The sequence below is a fragment of the Callorhinus ursinus genome, unplaced genomic scaffold (genome assembly GCF_003265705.2).
Source record: "Callorhinus ursinus isolate GAN/ISIS: 27379988/994484 unplaced genomic scaffold, GSC_fseal_2.0 scaffold8, whole genome shotgun sequence".
Taxonomy (NCBI): Eukaryota; Metazoa; Chordata; class Mammalia; order Carnivora; family Otariidae; genus Callorhinus; species Callorhinus ursinus.
This window is the reverse complement of record NW_027397070.1, coordinates 69285641-69310467: the sequence shown is the minus strand read 5'-3', so window position 1 is coordinate 69310467 and position 24827 is coordinate 69285641. Positions and strand designations below refer to the sequence as shown.

Here is a 24827-nt window from a genome sequence, read left to right as displayed (position 1 = left end):
CTGTATTTCTGGACCGAGTACCTGTCGTTTTTTCCCTCCACGCTTCTTGATTTTTATTTGGATATTTTACTTTATTCTCCCTTTTATCCTTTCACGGGACAGACTCAGGCCCCAGGACCGGGGGACACAAGCCCCTCACGCCATGCTCCCAGCCGGGTCCAAGAGTTTCCACTGCTCACTCTCTCTCTTTGGCTTTCTTTCATTTCTGTATTCATTTATTTCTTTATGTGTGCCTGGAGTTAGACAACTTTTGGTAAAAGTTACCTCTCTTCTTGGGTGTCCTGGGTCCTCTCTCTTCTTTTTTTTTTTTTTTTTTTAACCTCTTCTTTGAACTCTCGCCTGCTAATTATTTGTCTATGCCAGGAGCCCAAGCGTGGACTCGTCCTAATTCCTGGTTTATGATCACCTGACGTAGTCCTCCTTATGTATTTGTGCCTCCCCTGATTTAAGAAAATGCTCGTTCTTCCTTCCGTTTACCATGTATGTTTTGTCGTGTTCCCTCTCCCTCCCAATCACTTGCTCCCTCTCTCGCTCTCTTGCACCTGCTCGTTTTGATGGGACTCATCCTCTTGTTCTCCCCAGTGCTTTGGGAGTCCTTTCAGTGACCTTCTCTTTACGCTTTTTAATTTCGTGTTTTTGACACACAGTGCGCACCACGAACCCATCACCACCATCCTGTCCGAAGCCTATCCATCCCTCCAGAAGTTTCCTCCCGCCCAAAAGGATCATTATCATTCCTATCATTTGTGATCAGAACACTGCCCAGAAGATCTGGCCTCCTAGCGACTGTGTAAGCACACGACACGGTCCTGTGGCCACCGGCTTCTGCATTTCCACCCCTCGGTCATTCTCTCTTCTATTTACATTTTATTCTTCTATTGGTAAACTTCAGGGGCTATCTATTTTCATTTACACCTATTCCTGGGTCCATGAGGACTGAGTATCAGCTCATGTGGGGCTCTCTTTACATGGTGATTCAATACTTTATTTAGAGATCAATGTCCTAGGCATCAGACGGGATCTCGTTCATGGCACGCTCATCCTGGCTTGCTCCCTTCTTTAACCTATTTATTTGTCGATCCACTCCTTTCTGCCTTCATTCATCCATCCGTGGGCCCTTATATGGATCATGTAACAGACACCCGTGAAATGACCTCCCAACAAGAGAAACAGAACGTCCACAGTATCTTGGACCCTTCTGCTTCCTCCCACCAAGCTGACCACCAAGGCACAAGCCACAGTCCCTAACACACACACGTGGCAGATGTAGGCACAGGGCAGAGTCAATGTTAGAGCAGCCGGACCCTCCCGGGGCTCACGTCCCAGACCAACTGGGACAGATGTGCAATTAGGGCCGGGTTCCCCGGGCCCCCTTGGCAGGGCAGGCATGTCCCACTGGACCCCAGTGAATGGCCATCCCCATGAGAAACCTGTTTCAAGACCCTAGAGTACATAGAGACACACACACACGTCGTACATAGTCTCCCCAGTGGGAAAGGACAGACATGGCGTTCATTTCTAAATAGACGGCTTTGTCTGTAGCAATATGAAAATATTTTGGCCTTTCAAGGCAAATACAAAAGAAACTACCCATTACCATTGCTGAGTGTCTCAGTCCCAAACAATAAAGAACTTGAAGAGGTTTAGCCGGAAACTTTGAAGACAGAAAATCTGCCCATTCTGTTTTCCAGACATTTCAAGGGGGTGAGCGAAGGTCATTGGAGCTCGAAGCCCATTTGAGAGGCTGGTCCCTCGGCCCGCGTTTTTTCCTTGGCCCTTTGAAGAGCCCCCCAGCTCACAAGGGCACTTCCATCCTAGTCTGCCCTGGGGCACAAGAGCCAAAGGGACACTCAATAATGAAAGGGCCATTCATTGAGAGGAGCGAGAGAGAAGGAATTCTTTGGGGGTCCGGCACTCGAAGCCGCCTATAGAATTCTTTTGCCACAGAGACAACACAAGGAGGCTGGGGGTCCTGCCTTAGAACACAAGCCCCCCAGGTCGGCAATCAGTTTGGCTCGCTGGGCACCCACCCCCCATGAGCGGCCTCCTGGCCAGTGCTCACCAGGCCCTCCCACAGGGCTCGCCTGGCCATGTGCTCTGGATGGCAGCCCCCCACCCTCAGCGACGAGCCCACAGATGTGTCCCCCACACTCCGGCAACTTACGATTTGAACGCTGGAGGGTGCTGGGTCGTGTGTCGAGGGCTCTCCTTCCATGGAGGATTCCGGACAGTGTCTTCAACTGGAATGAGAGAGCGTGGGGTCACCGGGATGGAACCTCACCCAACTAAAGCAGGGACTCCCCAACCTTCTAGCAAGTGTGGAATTGGTGAAATCAAGCACTTCTCTTTTCAGCACCCTGGCCCGCGTGCTCACTCACCCACCAAGCTCCCCACCCCAGCTACAGCTACGGACGGAGTAGATGGGGGCAGGCCCAGAGGCAGGGATGTGGCTCCTGACCCAAGAGCCCTTGGCTGAGTGCTACACGCGTGGAGCTAAGTGCCACTTTGTGGAGCCCAAAGATTCAGAGCCACGGCATGAATGACAGCTGAGCTGGACACCAAAAAGGTGGGGCGAAGACTCCCTGGAAGGGCATCCCACCACGGAGGAAGGGCAGTGCTGAGGCACAGCACGTGCTCAGGCAGAAGCCCATGGGGCGCGGCGTGAGTGTGGGTAAGACTAGAGCAGTAGGCTGTGGGCCATGGGCTGTGGGGTCTGTAATGGACAGTGTGTCCTAAAACCATGGCACACACATCAGAGGATAGAAGATCGTGGTGCCTGGAGAGATACCTTCACTTTGACAATTATGTTCACATTTTAATCAGCACCACAAAAAGCTGTGTCCAGGCACATCAAGTCTTGTGTTTCAAGAATTTGCCTTAAAGTTAAAAAAAAAAAAAATGTGAGTTCAGTAACAGTAGTTACTGTCAAAACACACAGACTGGACAAAAGAGGGGACCCAAAGAATGACATAAGCACCGGCGTTATTTCATAAGGACGTATCCGCGATGGGCTGATCAGTTGTAACAAATGTGCCACACAACACAAGCTGTTAGTGACAGGAGAAATCGGGGACAGGGGCAGGGATAGGAATTCTCTGTGCTTGCCATTCCCTTTTTCCAGTTGAAACCTAAGGCTGCTCGGGGGGAAAAAAAAAAAGTCTATTTGTTAAAACAAAACAGATTTTTCTAAGTGAGCTGATTTTGAGCACACGTTCAGTAGAGTCTAGTGAAAGTACATAGGTGTGGCCAAAATGTGGTCTGCCACAGCTGAGGTCTAAACAGCACTGTGAGGTGGGTGAGGGCAGAGCCAGAGGTCAGGGCAAGAGGGGGTGCAGGCAGGGAGCCCCAAGGTAGGACAAGGCCCTCTGCAACTCCCCCTGCCCCAACTTAAGCCCTGTGGGGTCCCCTCCACTGTCTATGCCTCCCTAGACTTGGCCGGGACACCACGGGGTACACCTCTTGCTTCCAAATCCTCCTAAAAATTCCTTCCCTGGCCTTGAGCTTCCCAAACCTTGTTTCCCCCCCCAACCAGTTGATTTTATAACCAAAAAACCAAAAGTCTTAAAAAAAATAATAAATGTTAACCAAACAGTCATAAGCTAGTATATGACCAAGGGCAGACTCTGGCGATGCGCACGCTCTGGGTCCCCCATTTGGAGCTGGATACCACCTGAGATAGTTTCCAGCCTTCCCGGGGAGCCTGTGAGCCCCTGGGGTGGCCCCCTTCTCATGACCACAGTCCTAAGGTGACAATGGGACTTCAGACCCTGAACACACAGCCAGACCCCCCCCCCCCCCCCCGCACTGCCATTTCCTGTGGGAATAAGGGGCTGGGGCGGGGTGAGTATTTGGTGTGTTTAATAGAACCAAGGAAATCAGGTAGCTCGGGGCATCTGTGTTTGCTTGTTTGTTTTCCTGCTTCTGCCCCCGGGGCTCCATGAGCCCCCGGAGCTCCTGACGGCCCTGGATTCACTTTCATGCAGACTCCAGGCTGCTCTATGAAGACGCAGTCCTGGCCAAGTCGTGCCTTGAAACCAAGGCCGTGATCTATGATAACGCAGCGACGGGCTGGAACGGTAACAGATGTGTCGGAGAATATGCAGAGATGAGTCACTGTCTGGAGCCAAAGGAAAACACAGGGCTTCCTTACGGGGTCCAGGGAAAGAACTGCCCCCCGCATTTGATCTCAGGCCTCCTAAATGCCTGCCCTGAGCTCATGATCCACACAGGGAGCCCTGGTGGACGCCCCAGAAACATCCTCTGTGGCTTCACAGGATTAGCCAAGTCTAGCTCTTGGGGCCCCTGGGGGGCTCAGTCGATAAAACAACTGCCTTCAGCTCAGGTCATGATTCCAGGGTCCTGGGATCAAGCCCCACAACAGGCTCCCAGCTGGCTCAGTGGGAAGCCTGCTTCTCCCTCTCCCTGCCCCTCTTCCCTGCTTGTGTTCTCTCGCTCTCAAATTAAAAAAAAAAAAAAATTTTTTTAATAAATTCAAAAAAAAAAGTCTAGCTCTTCATCTCAAGATTTTAAAAGTTACTCTTTTCTGGAGGCCAACAGGACCTAACGGGTCTGGCATGCCTATGGTACAAAGAACTTATGGATATTTAGTGCTGGGAAAGACACAAAAGGATTATTTTCAATCAAACGGTGATTTCCAGAAACACAGCCCGTAGTTTATACAAATAATCAGCCTCGCCTCAGATCTCATGCTTCCTACCTGTTGAGCAAAGACCACCCTCCTACAGCTTCCCTTACAGATGCAGGCTCTTTGCAAAGCTAATTTCCTGTACCTTTGTGAAGACTGGGGCCTGGACATTATGGACCCATTTATGAAAATGGGAGAGGTAATTGGGACATCTTTTGAAATCACGTCCCCTCTCTCACTGGCCCCCATCAGCCCTCTAATTTCAGTTGGCGGGGCCATAGAGGATGTTTACATATGCCTCTTCCTGGAACCTCACTCTCTGCTTCAGGAGTGGGCAATTAGAGAGAATTAGGGCCTATTTGGTGTATGTTTACGGTTAATGGCTGGAGTGGTGGAGGCAGCCTCGGGAAAGGCAGTCGCTGGTCTAATTGAGGCTGGCAATTTCTCGATTCCTCATTTCAGTTCCCAGGTATTATAACAACCAAGGTCACAAAACAAAGGCTGCAGCCCACCGTGGCAATAACCAGGTGTGGGACCGACTGAGGGCTCTGTGCGCTTATTTACCAAGCACATGCCAAAGCACAAAGGGCTGGCTAGAGGCGTCTTGGGACAGGCAGCCTGCACAGGCCTGGTTACCGAGCACTTTTCCAGAAGTTGCCACCCTGGTGGCTTTTTCAGGAAGTTCTCAGCTAAGCGGGCGAGGGCACCAGCAGAGGTGTTGCCCAGGGTCTCGGGACCAAAGGGCACGGGGTGAGCCACAGGGGATGGCACGGCCAGCCACACTCCCCTGGGACTGCCGCCACGGGGCCAGTCTCATTACACAGTGACCACTCCACAGCCCAGAAAGGTTTTCCAGGCTTGGCTGGCGGCCCACCCATTTGGAAAAAATGCGCCGTAAAATGCCATCCCAGCCCCGGAGTGCGCAGGCAGCCCCTGGGAGCTAGACGGGGGCGTGAGCGCTATGGGGATCTTGTTCGTAAAAAGCGGACCTTGGCGACTCCCTAACGACTGTGACCGCATTGCCCGCGCTGGTCAAGAGGGGGCCAGCCACCGGCAGCGGGTTTCACACCAGGGCCTGCTCTCCGAAACGGGGCGCCAGCCCTCTCTGCGTCCTCTCTAAAGCGGAGGGGGCGGGATGGCAGGGCACCAGCAATCTCTGACTCTCTGACTCTAAAGACCCGGCAAATAAACAAACCACAGAGGACCACTGAGGCAGCCGGAAGGAAATCCCAGAGCTCCAAGGGCCCTCAGCTGACCGTGATCCTGCACTGCCCCCTGTTACAGATGGGGAAACTGAGGCCAGAAGGCTAGAGACAGGATCCAAGGTCACACCCAGAGTTGGGGCTAAGCATGGGCTGGAACAAGCTCTCCAAAAGGCCGTGTCCAAAGCAACCATTCAGAATTTTCTCCTCCGAATGACAAGTCCTAGGGAGTGGGAGTGTGCCCTGCTCCCAGCCAGGAGGCGAGTGGGGGCCCAGTCTGGACACCTAAGGCCTTCCACCGACCACCCCCTCTGGTGAAACAGGGCCCTTGCCTTTCCCAAACTGACATCCTATGCTCCTTCTGCCTTGGAGAATATGCAGAGCTGACAGGCTACTGCCTCCTTTTACAGATGGGGAAACTGAGGCCCAGAAGCCAGCAGCAAGAAGTACCGGCCAAGACTGAGATGGGGACTCCTTCCTCTCACAGCAGGGATTTCTGCCCCAGTTGCCCCAGAGGGACTAGAGCCTCAGGACAGCTGGGGGCCGTGGTGGCGCAAACTCTTTACCCTCCATCTGGCAGGGTCCCCTTGCCTGGGGCTGCCCCTGGGCCTGTGAACCGTGCTGACCCCCATCATCCTCCTTAACTGCGAACACTGGCCCCCAATTTCTTAAGCTGGGAGGAGCGATCCTGCCTCCAGCATCAGGCAGGCCCGGAGAATGGGACAGGGCAGGGCGGAGGGGGGGGGAGGCAGAAGGAGCCACCCCACTGTGGGCCCGCACGGCGGGCACAGACAGGTGGTCAGCCTTCAGCCCCTCCGACCCTCCTCCCGGCCCCCTCCCTCCCACCCTGGAGTCCTGTCTCCCCTGGCCCCATCTGCCTGTCCGGCATTCTCTCGGGCATCAGGTCCGGTTTGATCCAATTCTTGTTTACAGGCAGAGGCGCAAGGATTCTTCCTCCTGAGAAACGTGCAGAGAAGCCCTAGAGCCAAGGAGCAGGAGCATGTCCGAGGTTGCGCTGAAGGGGTGACTGGTTAACCGTGTCATTGTGCAGCCTCTTGTCTGCGCGGCGCAGCCCCCGACACACACACAGGAAGGGGCCACCGCGGCCCCCGAGGGAACACACACACACTCTGGTCCAGGGAAGGTGATTGAGCTTTTCTCCTTTTCATCTGAAGAAAAGGCACCTTCTATTGAAAGAATGTATTCACAGGACCTGGGAAAGCTCATGTGCACTCAGCCCTCCCGATTATGCCCAGGTGGCTGTTCTCCATGGGGGGCGCCCCCACATTCCTTTCTGCCTGCGCCTTTGTTCAGCCTCAAATGGCCCTGGGAGCTCCCAGGCTAAGAGTCTCCTCCTTAAGCCCCTGCCAAAGACCCTATTCACTGCTCGGAGGAGCCAGGCAAAAGGTGGTGGGCAGCCTTCTCTCCCCAGACCCCCAGGGTGGGGGACTTAAGAACTCTCCATCTGGATTGTTTTTAAGCCCAAAGAAACTGGAGAGCAATTAAGAGACCCACAACTACACCCTCCACCAGCCTCCTCTCCCCTGATTAGTTCCCCTCCCACACGCATCCCAAGTGAGGGCCCACCCCAGCCTCGGCTCCTCAGCACCTGCTCTGGCCCCTGTACCCTCATGAGCCCGCGACCTGGGGGAAGGGGCAGCTGAGAAGACAAACGCAGATTTTTCTGGAGACTTTCTCATCAGTCGGTTCCCAAAAGCATGGCTAGAGGGATCAGTTTTCCACAGTGAAGACCAGGATAAGGGACCGAGGGTCTAAAATCCAGAAGGCACTAGAAATTCCAGGAGGTATGGGCTCCTCAAAGATGGGTCTCTCAACCTGGCACAGATGAGGAGTCCCCCCCCGCAACACTCGCTTCCACTGGATCCAACTGAACTTGGGACCCCTCTCGATGGTGCTGCTCCGTCCTGCTGTGGTGCAGGGTACCAGGGCCAGGGGGCGGGAGGAACACCTCTGGGGGCAGACCTCCTCCCAACAGAGTCCCAAGGGCTCTCTGAGTTCTTTCCTGGCTCTGAAACACGGACTCATTCCACACCGAGGACGAGAGCTGCCTCTGCAACAGCCCGTCCCTCAGACTTCCCTAAGGGCCCGAATTCTCAAAGCCATGCAGGACTCGGGGCTGCCGCCTTGGAACCAGGTACCATAGAGAGAGCCATCCCTCCTTCCCTGCCCACACTCCTGTCTCCTTTTCAAAATGGGAACCCTACAATGGAGATGGCCTCATTTGGGAAGATACAACTCTTCTCCAGAATTGTCCATCTGCTCACACCAGAGATGGGGGAGACCAGGCGATGCTTCCTTGTTCACCATTTAGGAGAGAGGACAGGGCTCCAAGCAGCGGAGCGAAGGGGGACCGCCCCTGGGACGGACTCATACTGTGTTAAACACGGGTCTTCTAGGGGCGCCTGGGTGGCTCAGTCGTTAAGCGTCTGCCTTCGGCTCAGGTCATGATCCCAGGGTCCTGGGATCGAGTCCCGCATCGGGCTCCCTGCTCCGCGGGAAGCCTGCTTCTCCCTCTCCCACTCCCCCCTGCTTGTGTTCCCTCTCTCGCTGTGTCTCTCTGTCAAATAAATAAATATCTTTAAAAAAAAAAACACGGGTCTTCTAAAGAGAAACTGCCCCCAGAGCTGCAGGCCTTTCTCAATTCCGCTGACAGTGCTACTCTCCCCATCGCCCACTGCCCTTTAACCCTGTGGAACCTTAATTTGTCTCCCTCCACACCCCCTTCTGTGTAAAGCCGCCTTCTTCTTTTCAAGGAAAAATTCATTAGCAAGCTCATTAAAGATGGGTCAATTTTTTTCTCTTTCTGGAAGTCAGATTGCTCACAAAAACACACTGAAGTTACTTCATGTAAACGAATAAGAAACACATGCATCCTGTTGCCCTTAAGTCTTGCCAGGTTTTGGACATTATTTGGAGAAATGTGCTTGGAAATGCTTTTGGGGTTTGAATCACAAGTCAGGAGGCACGAGGTCAGGGGCCCCGAAAGCTGCAGTGAGCCCCCCAAGCAACCTGCGGGTGGGAAAACACGGGGCCGAGGGAGCACTCTGTGTCTTTCCACGAGCACAGAGGCTGAGCTCTGCTCTGGGCTCCATTTCCCACCCGCCCAGGGGGAGGCCAGGGGATGGGAGTGCCAGCTTCTAGACAAGACCACCGTCTCCTCCGCACATCTGTGCCCTCCTGGAAGCATCCAGCTAGGCGCAGGCCCTAGGGACCAGCCTAGCTCGTAACAAATGGACAGAGAAACCCCTCCCGCCACAGTGACAGGGCCCTCTGCCCTCTGTCGGGCCCGTCAGGGGCTCCTAACCACCGCTTACCGCTCAGGAATGGGCCAATCCCTCCAAAAAAGAATTTTCCTGAAAATGATCACTTCTTTTAACACTTAACAACGCCTGGGATGTTTGGCTACAAGGCTGATTTGTGATGTTCTGTTTTAACTCCTTTAACTGAGAAGAATACTTGATCTTGTCTTTATTTTCTGCTTAGTGACACACAAAACCCAAAATACGTGTGACACACAAAAACATATATTTGCCTGAGACGGAACACTCACAAGTGTACCTGAAACACAAGTAGGCCCAAAGAGATGCCATCCCACACTGCGGTGGAGGATGAGGGGCAGGGGGCTGGCAGGGGCTGGGGTGGGCTGGACACCTGCCTTCACCTTGACTCTGGCCCTCAGCTCAGCCCACCTTGAGGGAGTGCTGAGATGTCCCTCCGGAAGACTCCGGAAACCATGGGCACTTGGCTCAGACTAGCTACGTGGATCCGTCTGGCAAGCTCTGGATGCGACCCCCCCCCCCACCGCCCCCCCAGACCTGCATCCTGCCCTATGTAAACCTTCCTGCCTAGGCCTCTCTCTCTGCCACATCACTCTGCTTGCAATGGTTCAGCAAATGCCAGCTACGGAGTAAATATCACAGGGCAGAGCCTTCCTGGTGCCCCTCCTTGGATTCAGCCCTGGGCACACACTCCCTGTCTCAAGGTAGCCTGACTAGCTCTCCAGGGAACAAAAACAAGCAGGCAAAAGACGACAGTCCCCAGGTTCGGACACCTCCGCCCCTTGCTGTCCACACTGACGGGTTTTGTTTAAAAATAACATCCACACCCCATCTCCCTTTCAGTGGAGAAGGGCAGGGCAGACCTGTCTCTGAAACCGCTGTGGGATGAGAGGGCATTACGGAAGCGGAGTCAGAAACCCAGGACCGCGCAGGGAGCGTGGGGGTCTGCGGCACCCGGAGGAGGGGCCCCCTGCCCTGCTCATCGCCTCCCCTCCCACAGACCCTGCGTGTGGGCACCAAGGGGGACGCTGGCATCTGGCCCAAGGGCACTGGGGGACCCACCCGAGGCTCCATCAATGTCTGTGGGCTTGAGTTAGCCTCGCCGGGCCATTCCCCATCTCCCACCCGGACCACCCCAGGAGTCTAACTGGCCTCATGCATCACCCCAGTGGCTACCCCAGGAGCATCAGACACGAGGCCCCACAGGCACAGAGCTGGCCTCGCTAGCCCAGCCCCCTGCGCTGTCGGCTCCTGGGACCCGAAAAAGCAAAGTGCCCTCAGCCGAGCTTCCTTTACTTCCTGTCCACCTTGCTTAGCTGCCACAGGGGCCACGTAACTACGTGGGAACTCCCAGGGAACCCCGCTAGGCCCTCTGGTCCTTGAGGCAAAGCTGGCTTTAGGCACCCCAGGAGAGCCCCAGCCTGGAGCCCCCATGGCTCCATCCATGCGTCTTGAATCAGTAAAGCACAGATAAACAAATGACTCGTGCTGGCGTGAACCGTGTGGCTGTAATCCTCCGCTTTCTTCTTCTCTACCATTACTGATTTTATTTAAACAGACCCAAACATTCCCATCTCGTTGCAATTTCAGGGGTGAGGAAAAGGGGCCGAGAGAAGAACTCACTCAAAACCACTCTGTGATTAAAGGACATTATCAAAGCCTGGTGCGTGAGAACCCAGCACCCTCACGAGGGCTGACATAGCATTGGCTTTCAAGGAGAAAGGCTTTCTACAGACAGCCAAGCTTTCCCATTTCCACGTCTCCATGCTGACTCTCTGGCCAGGCCTTGGAGACCAGAGGGCAAATGCACCGCTCTTCATTTCATTCACATGCTTAGCAAAGCTGCACTGAGGACCTACTGTGTGCCTGGCCTGCGCTGGTTCTCGCCAGAGCTGTGGACACCCCTCACTTACCGTGCCTGGCCCACAGCCTGCCACTGCCCAGGGTGGGCCCCACCCATGCCGGCTCCATGTGGCCACGGTCCTGGCTCCAGGCAGCTTGCAGACCCTGAGGCCGCGGGATTGGTGGAGAAGAAGATTCACTCTTGGTAGTGGCCCCCTCCCCAGGCAAAATGTGTATATTCTTGAATAGAGATGTGTGAGCAGAAACTAATGAGATCCTGGTGTCCCAAGAAAGCAAGAAACTCACCCCAAACCAGGAGAAAGTGGAGAGGCACGGGTCTGGGCCTGAGATGCCAGGCAACGGGCAACAAGGGAGGCTTGGTGGTGTAGGCCAGTGGTCCTCCAGGGGCTGCTTCAGCCTCTTCATCTGGTTCTTCGGCCGGCCCAGCCAGGTCGCAGCCGGTGTGCCCAGGACAGGGCTGACCTGCAGGAGAGGCAGGAGATCAGGATTACGACAAGGCTAGCACTCCAGAAGAGCTACACACACACACACACACACACACACACACACACACACACACACACACACACGAAAAGGCATCAAGCCCAGTCTCACCTGCTGCTTGGTTTTTGGTGGAAGGAGGTGGCTCGTGGAGATGAGCAATGACATGAAGAGGTGAAGGAGAAGCTGCGGGCCTAGACGGCAGCCCCCGCACCAGCCGTGAGGCCTGGGGCACGACAGAGCCCAGGACTCACAGGGAAAGGCTGTGGCTAACACCCAGGGGGACGAGACAAGAGGTCTGGGGGGATGGGGAGGGGCAGGGCAGAAGTTTGGCTGCAGCCATGGTCGCTCCCCACCCCCACGGGAAGAGGCATCTGAGGATGGTTGGGTGGGTGGCATACCAGCAGGGGCCTGTCCCATGGGCACTTGGGGACCAGTTGTCTGGCCGCACAGGGAAAGGGGCTCCTTACGCTGGAGGAGGGGCATTTGGACCCAACACAAGGCCCAGAGGCAAGCAAGCGGGAGATGGATGAGGAAGCAGGCAGGGCCAGGTAACCACAGAGGCGGGCTCAGCAAGGAAAACCAACCAGCTAGGCAGAGGGCTGGACAGCTGAGGTCCAGAGGGTCAGGAGCCCGGCGATTCGGGCATGGAGAAGGGGCATGTGGGTCAGGCCAGGCGACGGACGGACTACGGCAAGCAGAGCTGCAGGTGGGTCAAGCGGGCCACCAGACAGAGCAGAGCAGGTGGGCAACCAGGCAGAGGTAGAGCCTGCAGAGCTCCCTGGAGGTTCCCAGCCATCGCCTGGGCTGCAGAGGGGCTAGATTTAGCCCCACGGGGAGGAAGGCATCGTGGAGGGAGAGCTCCAGGTCACAGACCCCAACTCAAGAGGGAGACCCTTGTGGCCGGAGCCCGAGGGGCACACACACCACAGCAGTTCCTGTGCCCCCGCCTCAGTCCTGAGCTGTAGGGCGGGGGGCCAGGGCAGCCATCAGCACTCAGCTACGGGATGGGGGTCGGAGGCAGAAGGGGCAGGAGGGGGCAGAGCCCTGGTGATGGGCAGCTTCAAGTGAGCTCCAGGGTTTAAGTTAAAGGTCACGGGGGCCAACTGGCCCAAGGAAGGCAGACCAGGCCAACCCCTCACACCCCTCTGCCGGCCTTCTCTGCAGAGCTGGAGGCCACTGCTCCAGCACCTGACACAGCACAAGGCCGCCCTCAGCGGAAGCCACCCCCCGGCCAGCCCTCCCGGGGAGGCAGAGGCCATCAAGGGACGGGCTAAGGGATGCCGGGGCCGAGCCGGGGCCGGGCCGTGGGCTCGCTCAGTAAGGATCAACTGTTGGATGACGGGATGGACGCCTGAGTGAATGAAGGGGCAGGACCAGCAAAGCCCAGCTCAAATGGGGCCGGGAGTGGGGCGATGCCCACTCCCCCTCAGTGAAATGAAACCCACCCTCCACCCGTGCCTAAAGCTCCTCGGTCCCCAGAGACTCCCGTCTAGCATCACAAGTATGGCAGTTCCTTCATTGACTCACCTGCCCAAACAGACATCCCACATACTCTTACTGAACCCCACTTTGTGCCAAGCTGAGGCTGGGGCACCCAGAGGAGGCATGGGCTGGCCTAGGGCACCCCCAGAAGACCAAATCAGGAAATGGTGATGAAAGGAAGGGAGGAAGAAGGGGCTGGAGAACAGAGGTGGGCGGTAAAAGCAGAAAAACAGAAACTCAGAATTGTGGGGTGGGGGTATCTCCTGGCCTCACACCTTCTCTGCTTTTCCACCTGGTGAAGCCACCTCTTCCTAGAACTATCCAGAGCCTCCAGGATTGATTTAATGAAGGATGTTGAGACCATTGGGTTCTGGGAGCCAGGGGGCTCACACAGGAAGCCAGACTGGACCCCTGGGTTGGAAGTGTGGGGTGCGGGGGGTCCTGTGTGCACAGGCAGAGGAGAGCGATGTCCTTCCCAGGCATAGAAGGGATGCAGTAGCATCAAGGGGGCAAGTGACAACGGGCCACCCCTATACTCAAGGGAGCAATTAGCTCAGACCCCTCTGCTGGTGGCCTCAGAAAAGCTTAAGAGGACTGCCTAGTTTCCAGAAACCCAAGCAGGAGCAGAGTTGGGGGAGAGGATTTTTGTCAATGCCAGGCACTTGGGGTGAATGGGTACACAATGGAATGAGTACAAAACCCCCAAGATCCTGGCCAACGAATGCCTTCCACGGCCTTCCCAGGTTCTTAGATGCTGGCATATTAATGACTTGGGGGCCTGTATTTTAATGACTGTTTATTGGAGAAAAGGTCTGTGGTTAACTTTTTCCCATTTAAAATTAAGTCCTCTCATTTAGAAACACCAGGAACTGCTCTATCATGTTACTCTCCAGTAACTACAGAGCGGGGTAGGCTTTGGTGGGATCCCTATTTTCAGAGGTGCTCATCCTTACCCAGTCCCCTCACCCAGGCAACATCTGGGTCACCTGGACATCCTCTGACATGGTTAAGGTGACTGACAAGTTGGGTGTACAGATTTGAAAAGAGCAAGCTTAACTCTGAGCCATGATGCCAGAGTGCCTTTAACCAACAGAGAACTTATGGGCCTCCTCCCTTCTCCCACCGTTTTCCATTTGGCTGAAGGTCTGGCTAGAGTCTGTTGATTAACTGGGAGTGATCTAATCTTGATTGAAAGGCCTTGGGGTGAGAAAAACCCCGAACATGGGACATAGAAGGGCAGGTTTCAGACTTGGGGGGCTACCTGCTCTAAAGATATCGATGGGCTCTGGCGCATTCAAAAGATCGGGACAGAAGCTTGGGGTGGGGGAGCAATTCCACTGGGGCAAAGGACATATGGGGGGGGGATATGAAACAGGTAAAAGCAGGGACTATCCGTTCTGTCGCCAGATCAGCGTAGTCCCCTCTGTGCACTTGGCTCACTGGGTGATCCTGACAAATCGCTGGCCCCCTGACACTCAGGTAAGGATCAGCAGTATGTGGGAGCCAAATGTGAACCGCAAATCTTGCCGTTCCATGTGGGGGCAGGGAGTGGGCTCTGGGGCACCAATATCCATCTGTTTCTTGACCGGGATGGGGTATTCCATGGGTATTGGCCTTGGGATAATTCCGTGGGTTCTACAGGTAGATTATTAAGTTTTTAATGATCAGTGAGTCCTGAAACAGGTCAGGTGCATGCTCTAATAGGAAACGCGCACCCCTATTCCCGGGCTTTTTGGAGACTGAATCCAGGAGGCATGGAGCGCCTGGACCACTGCGACATCTGTGTGTAGTAGAGTTGAACAAAGGGACTTTCTGCAAAGCAGCCCTATCTGCGGCAGGCTTCCCAAAGCGGCCTTCAACTTTCAACCCCACTCAATGGACCCCTCACTGGGACAGAGGCAAAGACTTAAATGAGGAGCAAATGAAACCCAGGCTCCAGCACCAGAATTAGAAGTGTGGCCTAAGCACCGGTCGCCCCAGCCTGCGGACGCCAGTTCACCTCATTATGATAATCAGTGTGTTTTTCCTTCACAGACAAAGAAGGGCTCCTTATGAGACGAATATTGGAATCCAGCAGCTACCTCATTAACGTCTGCAGCCTCTTCCTTGACAAGGCCCAAGATTAGCCCTGTGTTCATTAAGGGGAAAGGGCGGAAAGTGGAATAAAACTGAAAACCACAGCTGGGGGGGGAGGGGGAGGGCGCTTTCTGTGGGTCATTCATTCGCTGAAAGGCTGCGTGTACCTTCGGGACTTAATCACCAGCGAGGGGGGCTGGGGAGGGTTTAACCAGGATGCAGGAGGTAAAGAGGTTAAACTTGATAGAAGGAGTTAAAAACCCAAAATGGGGCAATTTGATTTGAAAGCTTCCTGGGATTTGTCACTGGGATAATCAATTTAAAACCTTTTTCCTGTTTACTTTCTTTTAGCCGTACCCGACCCAAGAGGAAACCTTTCTCTGGATGGGTTTTTGGTAGATTTCAATAATTTCTAAGGCTCCCTTCCCCACTTTCGGGAGCCTCTAATGTCTTTTCTTACTGTTTTTTTTTTCTTTTTCTTTCTCTGCTACTCTTCCCCCCCCCCCCCACCCCCCCCCATGTTTTTCTTCCCTCTTTGGTTCTCCCCGTGGGAACTTAACCTGTCAGAAACGCTGATGGGGACTCCGATTTTCTCACGAACATTTTATTGACCTTATATCAAGTCCCTCAACTAGTGTCTGGTTCTTACCTGCAACACATCCCACCTGACATGCCAGATAAAGGTTAGTAACCCTCTTCCAGAGGTGAGAAAAACGTGGCTTGGAAAACCTGCTAACCCCAAGGCCTCAACACCAGGAGGTTCAGCCAGGCTTCAAACCTGGCAAGATGGTAACACAGCAAGAGGCAGGCTCCCAGACAGGAGAGCTGTGGATACTCCAGTCCCCAGGAGAAACTAAGAATGAGGGAAGCCAGGAGCAGGTGATTCTGTGAAGCCTCTGGGGAGTATATGTCAACAGGAGGGAACCAGAGCCGAAAGCCCTGTGAGGGCGAAGAATGAAAATGTGTCCCTGTGTCCGTGTGTCTGTGAGCTGGAAACGTGTCCAGAGTTAAGCGACAGAAAAGTCATTACCTGAGGTAGGGTCGTTCGACGGAGCAGAACAAGTCAGGAAGCAGTGGGTTGAAGAGGAAATTGGAGGTTAGGAAGGAAGACAGCAAGTGTAGACAGGCCTTTCGAGAAGCTTGGCTGCGAAAAGGAAAGAGACAGGCTGTAGTGGCTGGAAAGGGGGTCAGAGGTGGGGGGGGGGGGTGTCCTGGGAGGCTCCCTGCTGTGGAGAGAGCAAGGTTAGGAACTGAGAGGGAAGAACGGGTGGCAGGAGGGACAGGTAGGTCTGAGACAGGAGGGGCCAGCGCCGTGGACACCTCTTCCTTCACTACCCAAGAGGTGACGGGGGTGCAAATGTGCCGTTGGGACCCCAGTTGGAAGAACACCTTGATGGCCTCTATTCCCTTTGGAGGTGGCAGGCCAGCCCCGGGGTCGGGACAGGGAGTTGTGAGGTTCAAATGAATCCACGGTTGCAAAAGGCCTTTGCGGACTGCAAAGGGAGACATAAATGTTCGCTGTAATTACTCACTGGTAGCAGGACGCTCGACTGTACGGCCCACTCAAACCTCACCGGGGCCTGGATTTTCACTGACCATAAATTATGCGTCCTTACATTAAGGATGTAAAAACCAGTGGTAAAAGCTCCTGCCAGCCCCTGGAAGACAAAAGGTTCCCTCCTAATAGCCTGGATTAACTCAAAGCAGCTCTCCGCCCACTTCATTTGTCACCTTCCAAGTCACCCTTCCACCTTCTATTTGCCACATAATCCAATCAGCCCCTTTCAGATGCCCAGGAGCTATTGTCTCCACCGAGCTGGGCTTCTCTATAGCGCAGGAGTTGTTTTTGTCTTGTCCGGACAAAACTGGTTGGCTTGAAAGGGGACGAAAGAAAGTGCAGGTCGAACGAGGACCCCAATTAGCTTCCAGGAGACTGTTTTCATCATCTTTGGATCACATACCAGGCCTGGAGTGCTGGGCATATTGTCGGCGTTCCAGAAAATGTTTGTTGAATTAATTCTGCTTTTATTTACTCTGGAATTTATTTATCGAGCGCAAACACACACAGCACCTACTGGGTGCCGTTATTACCAGGGGAGAATGGGGTTGGGCATGTGCACCACGAGGCACTAACCCCGGGAGTTAAGTATCTAGCAATTTCCACAGCGATTTACAAAGCACTTTCATAGTGGTTACATCATTTGGTCTTCAAAAGCGCCCTGTGGGGTAGATAAAGGCGGGTGCTTTTTTTTTTTTTCTTCTTTTTTTTTTTTTTTTTTTTTTTTAAATCCCCATTTAGCCCATGAAAGGGACTGGGGCTTGGAGAAGTTAAGTGACTTGTTTAAGGTCACACCATCATTGAAAGGTGGAACCAGCACATGGCACCAGCACTGGGGCCACCCAGGCCCCCGAGACCACACTAGACAGCTGGGATTTCAAAGAGGCTATCCCACTGTCAAATGCCTGATTGGAAATCAAAAGGCTCTTAGTAGAACTCTGGGCCGGGGGGCAGGGGGGGCGGTGAGGGGCAACCACAAGGGCACCCAGGGTCCAACTCTGACCTCTTCTCTTGCCAACAATGTGACAAAACACTTACACTCCTCCAGCCTCAGTGTCCCTGCTGTGAATGTGAATGTGTCCTGTGCCATGGGAGGGGGCACTTGCTTCTCCTAAGTCCTCTTTCCCCCGCCACCCCCCGACCCTTTTAAAATCCCTCCAAATCCGCGTCGAACCCGTTCTCATCTGTAAATGAGGCTGCTTCCTTCATAGCTATGCAGGACATGGAAATAAAACACTCATAGAACATAGAAAGTGCTCTGGAAATGACCACAGGCAAGATTCCTGTTCCTACTCAGGTCAGCCCAACGCCCATCTTGGTGGACCCCTACCTGCTTCAAGGAGAGCCCCGCAGACAGGGGCTGCCTGGAGCGCTGTGGGAGAATAAACGAGAAGCATAAGACAAGAGTGACAGGGGTGGGAAGGGACTGATCTACCAAACTTTTTTCACCAGACATTTGCTGACCACCAACTCTATGCCCAGCCCCGCCTGAGGCGGTTTTATCTCATTCAATACTCACAACAACCCTGGGAGGCTGCTCTTCTTGTCCCCGTTCCCCAGAAAGAACAGGGAGATCTGAGAAGAGGTGGGGATGCCCTTGGCAGTTCGGTAGCATGGCGTCAGGGCTCATGCTCATTCCAGAAGCCCACCCTGGGCCTTGGAATTGCCAGTGAGATGCTGGTGGAGCCCTTGGCCCAGGTCCCCCTCCTGAGAAGTTCCCAAAGGGATCCTTCTGTTCAGGACATCAGACAGGCAACAACAGGGTTGTCGTCAGAGAGAGACTGACAACTCCTTGGGGAGGGAAACACTCCAGGTCGCTGGCATATGAACACAAGCAGAGACTTAGAGGAAAGTATTCACAGCATCAAGCCATAAGCATCACAAACGCCAGGGGTTAATGACCAATGCCCCCTCACTAGGGCAATGGTCTAAGCATTCAGCCAAGTGGGAGAGCTGGCTGGTCGGATCTGGTCCTCTTCGTCCTCCGTCATCCTCGTCCTGGGGGGCTCTCTGCCAGTGGCTGCTTTGTATGCGGGTGCCATCCAGGGGTCGGCGCTCCTAGGGGCCTCTGCAATTGATCAAAGGTTAGAGGACCCACTTAAAAGCCCAAGTCTAGGTAGTAATTAAAATTTAAATCAATTAATTACAACTAAAACTAATGAGTTAATATTTAAAATGGTCTTTTAATTGCTAATGGGTCTGGGGGTGGTGCAAAGAGGGTGGCAGGGGTGGGGATTTTGCCCGTCAGGTTGGGTTATACACTGCCACAAAGAGGGGCTGAGGTACCATCAGGTGGAGGTGAGCAGCAAGCACCTTGGCAGCAGCGTGGCATCGAGAGGTGGTCCTTGAAGACAAGGAGGTGAACGGATGATGTCATCCCTGAAGAGACCCTATGGCATGGGAAGGGGGCCGGATTAGAAACCATCTTGATGACCTCTAACGGTCAGCACAGGAACAGCAGAGAGAGGGAGGGGGCAGTCAGAGAGAGGGGGAGGGAGCTATGGGAAAGAGGGGGCAGGCGGAGGGAGGAGTTAGGAGGGAAGAGGGAGGGGCATGGAAGGAGGAGGAAGGGGAGGGGGGAGGGGGAGGAGGGAAGGGGAGAGAGGAAGGGGAGGGGAAAAGAGGGATGGGGAAAACGAGAGGGGAGGGGGGAAAAGGAGAAATGGGAGGGGCAGAAAGGAAAGAGCTGAAAAGGGGAGGAGGGAGAGAAGTGGGAGGGGGTAAGGAAGACTTGATTGACAGGGCACAAGTGTTAGCTGTGTGCGCATGCGCAACCTGAAGCCCGGCCTAGCGGGCCAAGAACCATTTGCAGACACAGACCGCTAGGGGGCGCGCGGCCAGCACCCAGGACTCAGGAGCACAGCCACCTGCGGCGTGTGTGCGCGCGCGCGCGCGCGCGCGCGCGCGCAGCAGACCCTTCCCGCGCCCCCGCAGCGCCTGGCCCGCAGCTGCCAGGGGCACAGCTGGCATAGAATGGGCGGGGGGGGCGTGCAACAGGTCTCAGGCTGGGGTAGGGTGAGGCCACAGCCCACACCAGCACATCGCGCAGGGCCGCTATGTCCCCGAAACACCACACCCGCCATCGCATGCCAGAATCCACCTGTGGACATCGAGCAGCGCCCCCCCAAAACATGTCCAAGGGCCCTTCAGCACCCCCCAACTGTGGGGATCACCCTGCATCAGAGAGACACATAAGGCTATCAAGAAGGCACTCGCCATAGGATCTTTCCAGAACACGATTCCACTTTTAATAACTAAAAACACAGAAATCTTGGCTGTGACCTTCGGTAAGTCCACTTAAACATAAATTACTTAAAATTATAAAGGCCCACTTCTCGATACACCGTTTTCAGTCATTTGTGTGGTCTCTGGACACATGATACAAAATAGTATCGCTAAAAAATAATATAAAGTCAGCCAAAACCACCTAAAATCATCCAGAGCACCATCGACTCCCCACCCCCTCCCATCTCACCTCCCTTCTTGGCCACAGCAAGAATTTTAAGACCTCTCACGATGACACCTAATTAACAATTTTACGACCCCTTCATCCTGCTCAAATGAGCCACACCTTCCTAAGACCCCCCAAAACCAAAACCGACTAAGATAAACTAATCTGCGTCCACACTCTTCCACGACACTCTAAGTCACACAGCCAGTGCGAATCACCGCATCTCTGCCCAGCGCGAACGCTCCAGCTGCTCCCCAGTGAAGCCCCGGATCTTAAAACATTTCCCCTTCAGGTAAATGAATCCAGAATTCTCCAGTAAATCCCGCGCTCGACCCCCTCCAGCAGAAGAACAAAGGCCACCTCCCCTCGCCACCCCGCCCCCCAAAATTCCGCAGTGCCACCGGCGCCCTCTGGCGGCCAGCAAGAGAACTTTCCAGAAACCTGCCACGTAGCAACCCGCTCGCACTCCCCCCCCTCCCGGAGCCCGCCGGCCCAGAGTGGGGAGGGGGCGGCGTGGGGGGGCTTGACAGGGACAAAGGAAATGGCAAAAGACGACTTTATCAAAAGTCAAAAGCCCGCAACATGTCAGAATCTTCTAGCGACCATCACGCGATGCTAAAAAGACCCCCGACCCCCAATTCCCAACTCCCAGCGCCTGGACAACCCCCAACACGCCCCCTTTTCCGTATTTCTCTCTTCCCTCTTGATTAGCCCCCCCCCCCCAGCCCCAAGGACATGGCCTTCTCTCCATCCCAACCCACCCCCCTGCTTCTATTCTGCCAGTGCCCCCAGTGACTTGACCCTCCCCCCAGCCGCCCTTCTATACGGAACTGATCCTAGGGGGCTTCTGATGGATCTGCACTTGGGCGCCATATCTCTCCACTATTAAAGTGACTGATCGGGGGCAACCAGATGATAGCAGTTAGCAATTTTACTCTAAATTTTGCCTGGAGTCTGCTCTGCACTAAACCCGTGTATTTGGATTCGCAATCCCTTGCGGTCGGGAACCTGTACTCCTCACGCCTACGGGCCACCAAGAACCTAGCCAAAAATTAGGGGGGAAATCTACCTGGGAGACTCTTCTTTTTAGGTGCCTTCCCCCCCCCCCCAACTCGTGGGGCATGCAAAATGCACCCGCCGCCATATCTCCCACCAACCGTGATTTTTAAAGGTGGCTTCGAGCACAGAAAAGCAGGGTTTTGGACCCCAGTGACTGCGGTACACGGGATTCTGACAGGGATCTGATCGGATTCCTCCCCCTGGTCTTCATTTAAGTCCCTACCACCCAGCCTACCCTCAAGCTAAGGACTGGACAAGAAAGGGGCTCTGATTCCCCACACACACCCCAGGAAAATGTGCCTCGAGATCTTCCTGCCTGACAGAATTTCATCGCCGACACTCGGGGACCAGGCGAGGTGGCCGCCTTCGAGAGAAGGTCCCCGGCGTCAGTCATCTGCATGTCCAGGAGGACAGAGCCCAACCTCGAAGGGGTGTCGTCTTCGATTTGCACATCCTTTCAGGCAAGGATGGCCAACCACTCACCAGGTGGGGAGATTCTCGCGTGGGCGCCCCGGTTCTCCCGAGGAGCTGCGGCCAAGGCCAGCGGGCCAAGGCGCGCTCCATCTCAGCTCTCCGCCGTCTGCGCTAGGGGCTGGCTGGGTGGGGTTTATATGGAGGCGCAGAAGGGGTGGTCTCTGACGTCAGCGCATTCTGCTGCAATGCGCTCATTTCTCCAAAAGTGATTGGCCGGAAAAATGAGCCCCCCAGATTCTATGACAAATTGCTCTAGCCGCACCCAGATTGCAGCAAAGAAGGGAGGAAAAAAATCTGCCGCAGTGCCCCTCGCCGCCATGACCAACACCCTGTGTTCGCTGGTGCTTTTTCCCTACGCGAGCACCGCTCGCCGAGCAGGGCGATCTGTCTGCACAATTTGCTGGGAGAACGGAACCAGGGATGGTTTTCCTCAGGCGGGCCGAGGGTAAAGCTGGGGCGCTGGGGGCAGCAGATCACACACCTGACTATTTCGGAACCTCTACCAGAGGATGCGGCTTAGGGAAAGAAAATGATGCTTTCTGCTTTTTGTCCTGGGGAAAAAAAAAAAAAAAAAAAAACCGCCCCGAGCAAGATAACCAGTACCCAAATGTAAGTCAGCGGCTGTCACCCCCTTTTAGCCCACCCGTCCATTTCTGATTGGTTGTCTTTGACATGGATGCCTCCGCACAGCATTGCATCTCCGAGTCAGAAAAAAACCGGGTTTTGAGTCCCGGGCTTTGCCGCTTACAACCTGTGCACGAGAACCTAGCAACGTCCCTTCCTCTGCCAGGGGGTCTGTTTCCTACACGTTCACAAGGGGGTACCCCCCCCCCACCCGGGGTCGTAATAATAATTTAGACATGAGCCGTGTCCCTCTGGGGAAAGTACTTTTCGAGGAGGACCGTGTCCCACGTGGAGATGCATGGGGTACCCCCCAAAATTGAGGTGATTTCCCCCACACAGACACTTTGAAAAGCCCTCCCCCTCCCCGGACCGCCCCGGGGAAACAGGCAGCGACACATGTTGGGGCAGAGCATAGCTGCACCGCCTCGTGCTCCGGGACTTGGCACATGAGACTTAATCCGTAACAGGTGGTGCCTTCGGCAGCTCTGTCGGGCACTGAGTGGCAAAGCGGGCAGGGCCGTCAATCAAATGTCCTCTCGAAAAGGTCAAAATGCTGTTGAAAGGGACTAAGGATCTATCTCAGGGTGACAGGTGGGTGGCAGCCGGGAGGGCAAGGGTGAAGCGCCTAGTGACAGAAGAGGGGTGAGAATGGGTGATGGGTCCAGGAGGGGAGGGGCAGAGGGGCCCTGCGGGGACTGTCAAGTTAGAACAGCTCCCCCCGCACTACTTGGAGGGGGGAAAGTTTCAGAGCAGCTTCCGGTTGAGCCTCTCCCCCCCCCCCCACCCCATGCCCAGCAATTCTGCGAGGGGGCTTTCACACAGGCAGGAGACTCTGGGGCTGAAAAGAAGGGACAGAGCTATTTGTAAGCCCACGGGTGGTGGTAGGGAGGTGAAAGTGGACCACCAGGTCATGAGAGACACCGAGCCTTGGGCGGGGGGGGCTCTTTTATAGGTGAGCAGTTGTGCTGCTGAGGAGACGGAGATAGAGTGAGCTTTGGGGGGCATGGCGGGGAGCCACCCTGAAGTGTCAGATAATGTTGGGGGGGGAGAACACTCAATTTACAGCCTGGGGAGCGGGCAAGGAGCCCCAGAGACTAGAGTCCCCCATCATGACTAGCGAGATAGAAAGGCCTGCACCAGGTGCAGACGTCAAGAAAGCTTCAAAAAATCATGGCTCCGAGCATCCTTGTCAACAGGAGAACGTTTATTAGCCTCAGTATTAATAGCTAGGAAACAGCCGGAGCGGGCCGGGACCAATCAGCGTTCAGGAGCCCCTGTCGTCAGGCCTGCGCAGCCAATCAGACGACGGCAGGCCCGGTTGCTAGCCTCTCGGGGGCAGAGGCGAGGGGTGCGCATTGTCACGGGGGCTCCCGCTCGCCCCCCACGCGTGGGAGGCCTGCGTGGGAGCCCAGGCGGCCACCAGAGAGCGTCAGTAGCCACGCATTCTGGGCCCCTGGAAGCTGTCCTAGAGACAGTGCCTCCTGGCGTCAGCCCTACAGCCCCAAAAGGACGTGAGTTGATGCTCTGGGAGGAGCCCCAGGCCTTGGTTGGGTGCCCCCGGGAGGCCCAGGAAGGAGAAACTCCAGACATCCATGCGCATCTCTTCTCAGGGCCTGGCGCCCAGGAGGAAAGTTGGGGCCTCCCAGTGCAATCAGCCTCTCTGCTTTTTTTCTGGTCTCCCTGGCTCCAAAGCCCTGTGCTCAAGAGTTTAATGGTAAAGCCCACTCCTCTTTTTCAGAGTCTTACTGACAGGCCAAGGTAAAGGACCCTGGAAATTATGTGTTTCCGACAAAAGCGGGGGGGCGGGGGGCGGGAGTGGATCCCCGCTCTGCTCCCTCCTAACTGGGAGGCTGAGGTCCAGGCCTCTCCCTGGGCCCCTATTTCCTCATCTGGAAAAAGGAAAGAGTTGGACAAGATGGTCCCCAAGGAGCCTTCCAGTCCTGCTTTGCTTGATTTGAATGTATACATCAGGCGAGTCAAATGTCTTCCAGAACATTCTGCATGACAGTAATTAGTATCAGGTGTATCCTGCAGTCCATGTGGTTACTTCATCATTCTGCTTTTCTTTCCATTGTATTTTATTTTAAACAGAACACCATGGCAACATGTTTATCCTTCTGGCTTCCTAAAAGAAAGAAAGAAAGAAAGAAAAAGATAGAAAAAAAAAAAGCAAAGAGAGAAAGAAAACACTGCTGTAAACTAATCTCTACTGAGCATGGTTTTAACCACAATAAAAAAAGATATCCATATGTTTAAATGTTTTTGTTGGCTTTTCTGGAGCTCAGAACCTAACTTTTTAAATATTTATTGGTCCAAAGCAATGGAAGAAATAACTTGAAAGAGCCAAATCTATGGTAATATTTGGATCCAAACTGTTTCTCAATCTGAGCAATGTCGTGCATGCTTTCCTTGCTCAAAAAAGGACATTTGAGGGCTCAGATTGATATCAATAAGGCCAAACAGACAAGGAAATCCAGGTTTGAGAAATGACTTTCTTTCTGTACATGCTGAAACCCAGCTCTCTTGAAGGGCCCTGGAGGAAAGCCAGTGTCCCAGACGCATGGCTTAGCCTGTTGCCTTTTTTTTTTTTTTCACATAGATCTAATTCAAA

At 54.4% G+C, this 24827-nt stretch overlaps 1 long non-coding RNA gene across 1 annotated transcript; it reads left to right on the top strand.

Annotated features, from left to right (window-relative positions):
• Positions 1-23598: 23598 nt before the first annotated feature.
• On the top strand, positions 23599-24465 carry LOC141373200 (uncharacterized). The gene is made up of 3 exons (XR_012378909.1): positions 23599-23727; positions 23827-23974; positions 24308-24465. It is a non-coding gene; the product is annotated as an uncharacterized lncRNA (long non-coding RNA).
• Positions 24466-24827: the final 362 nt, after the last annotated feature.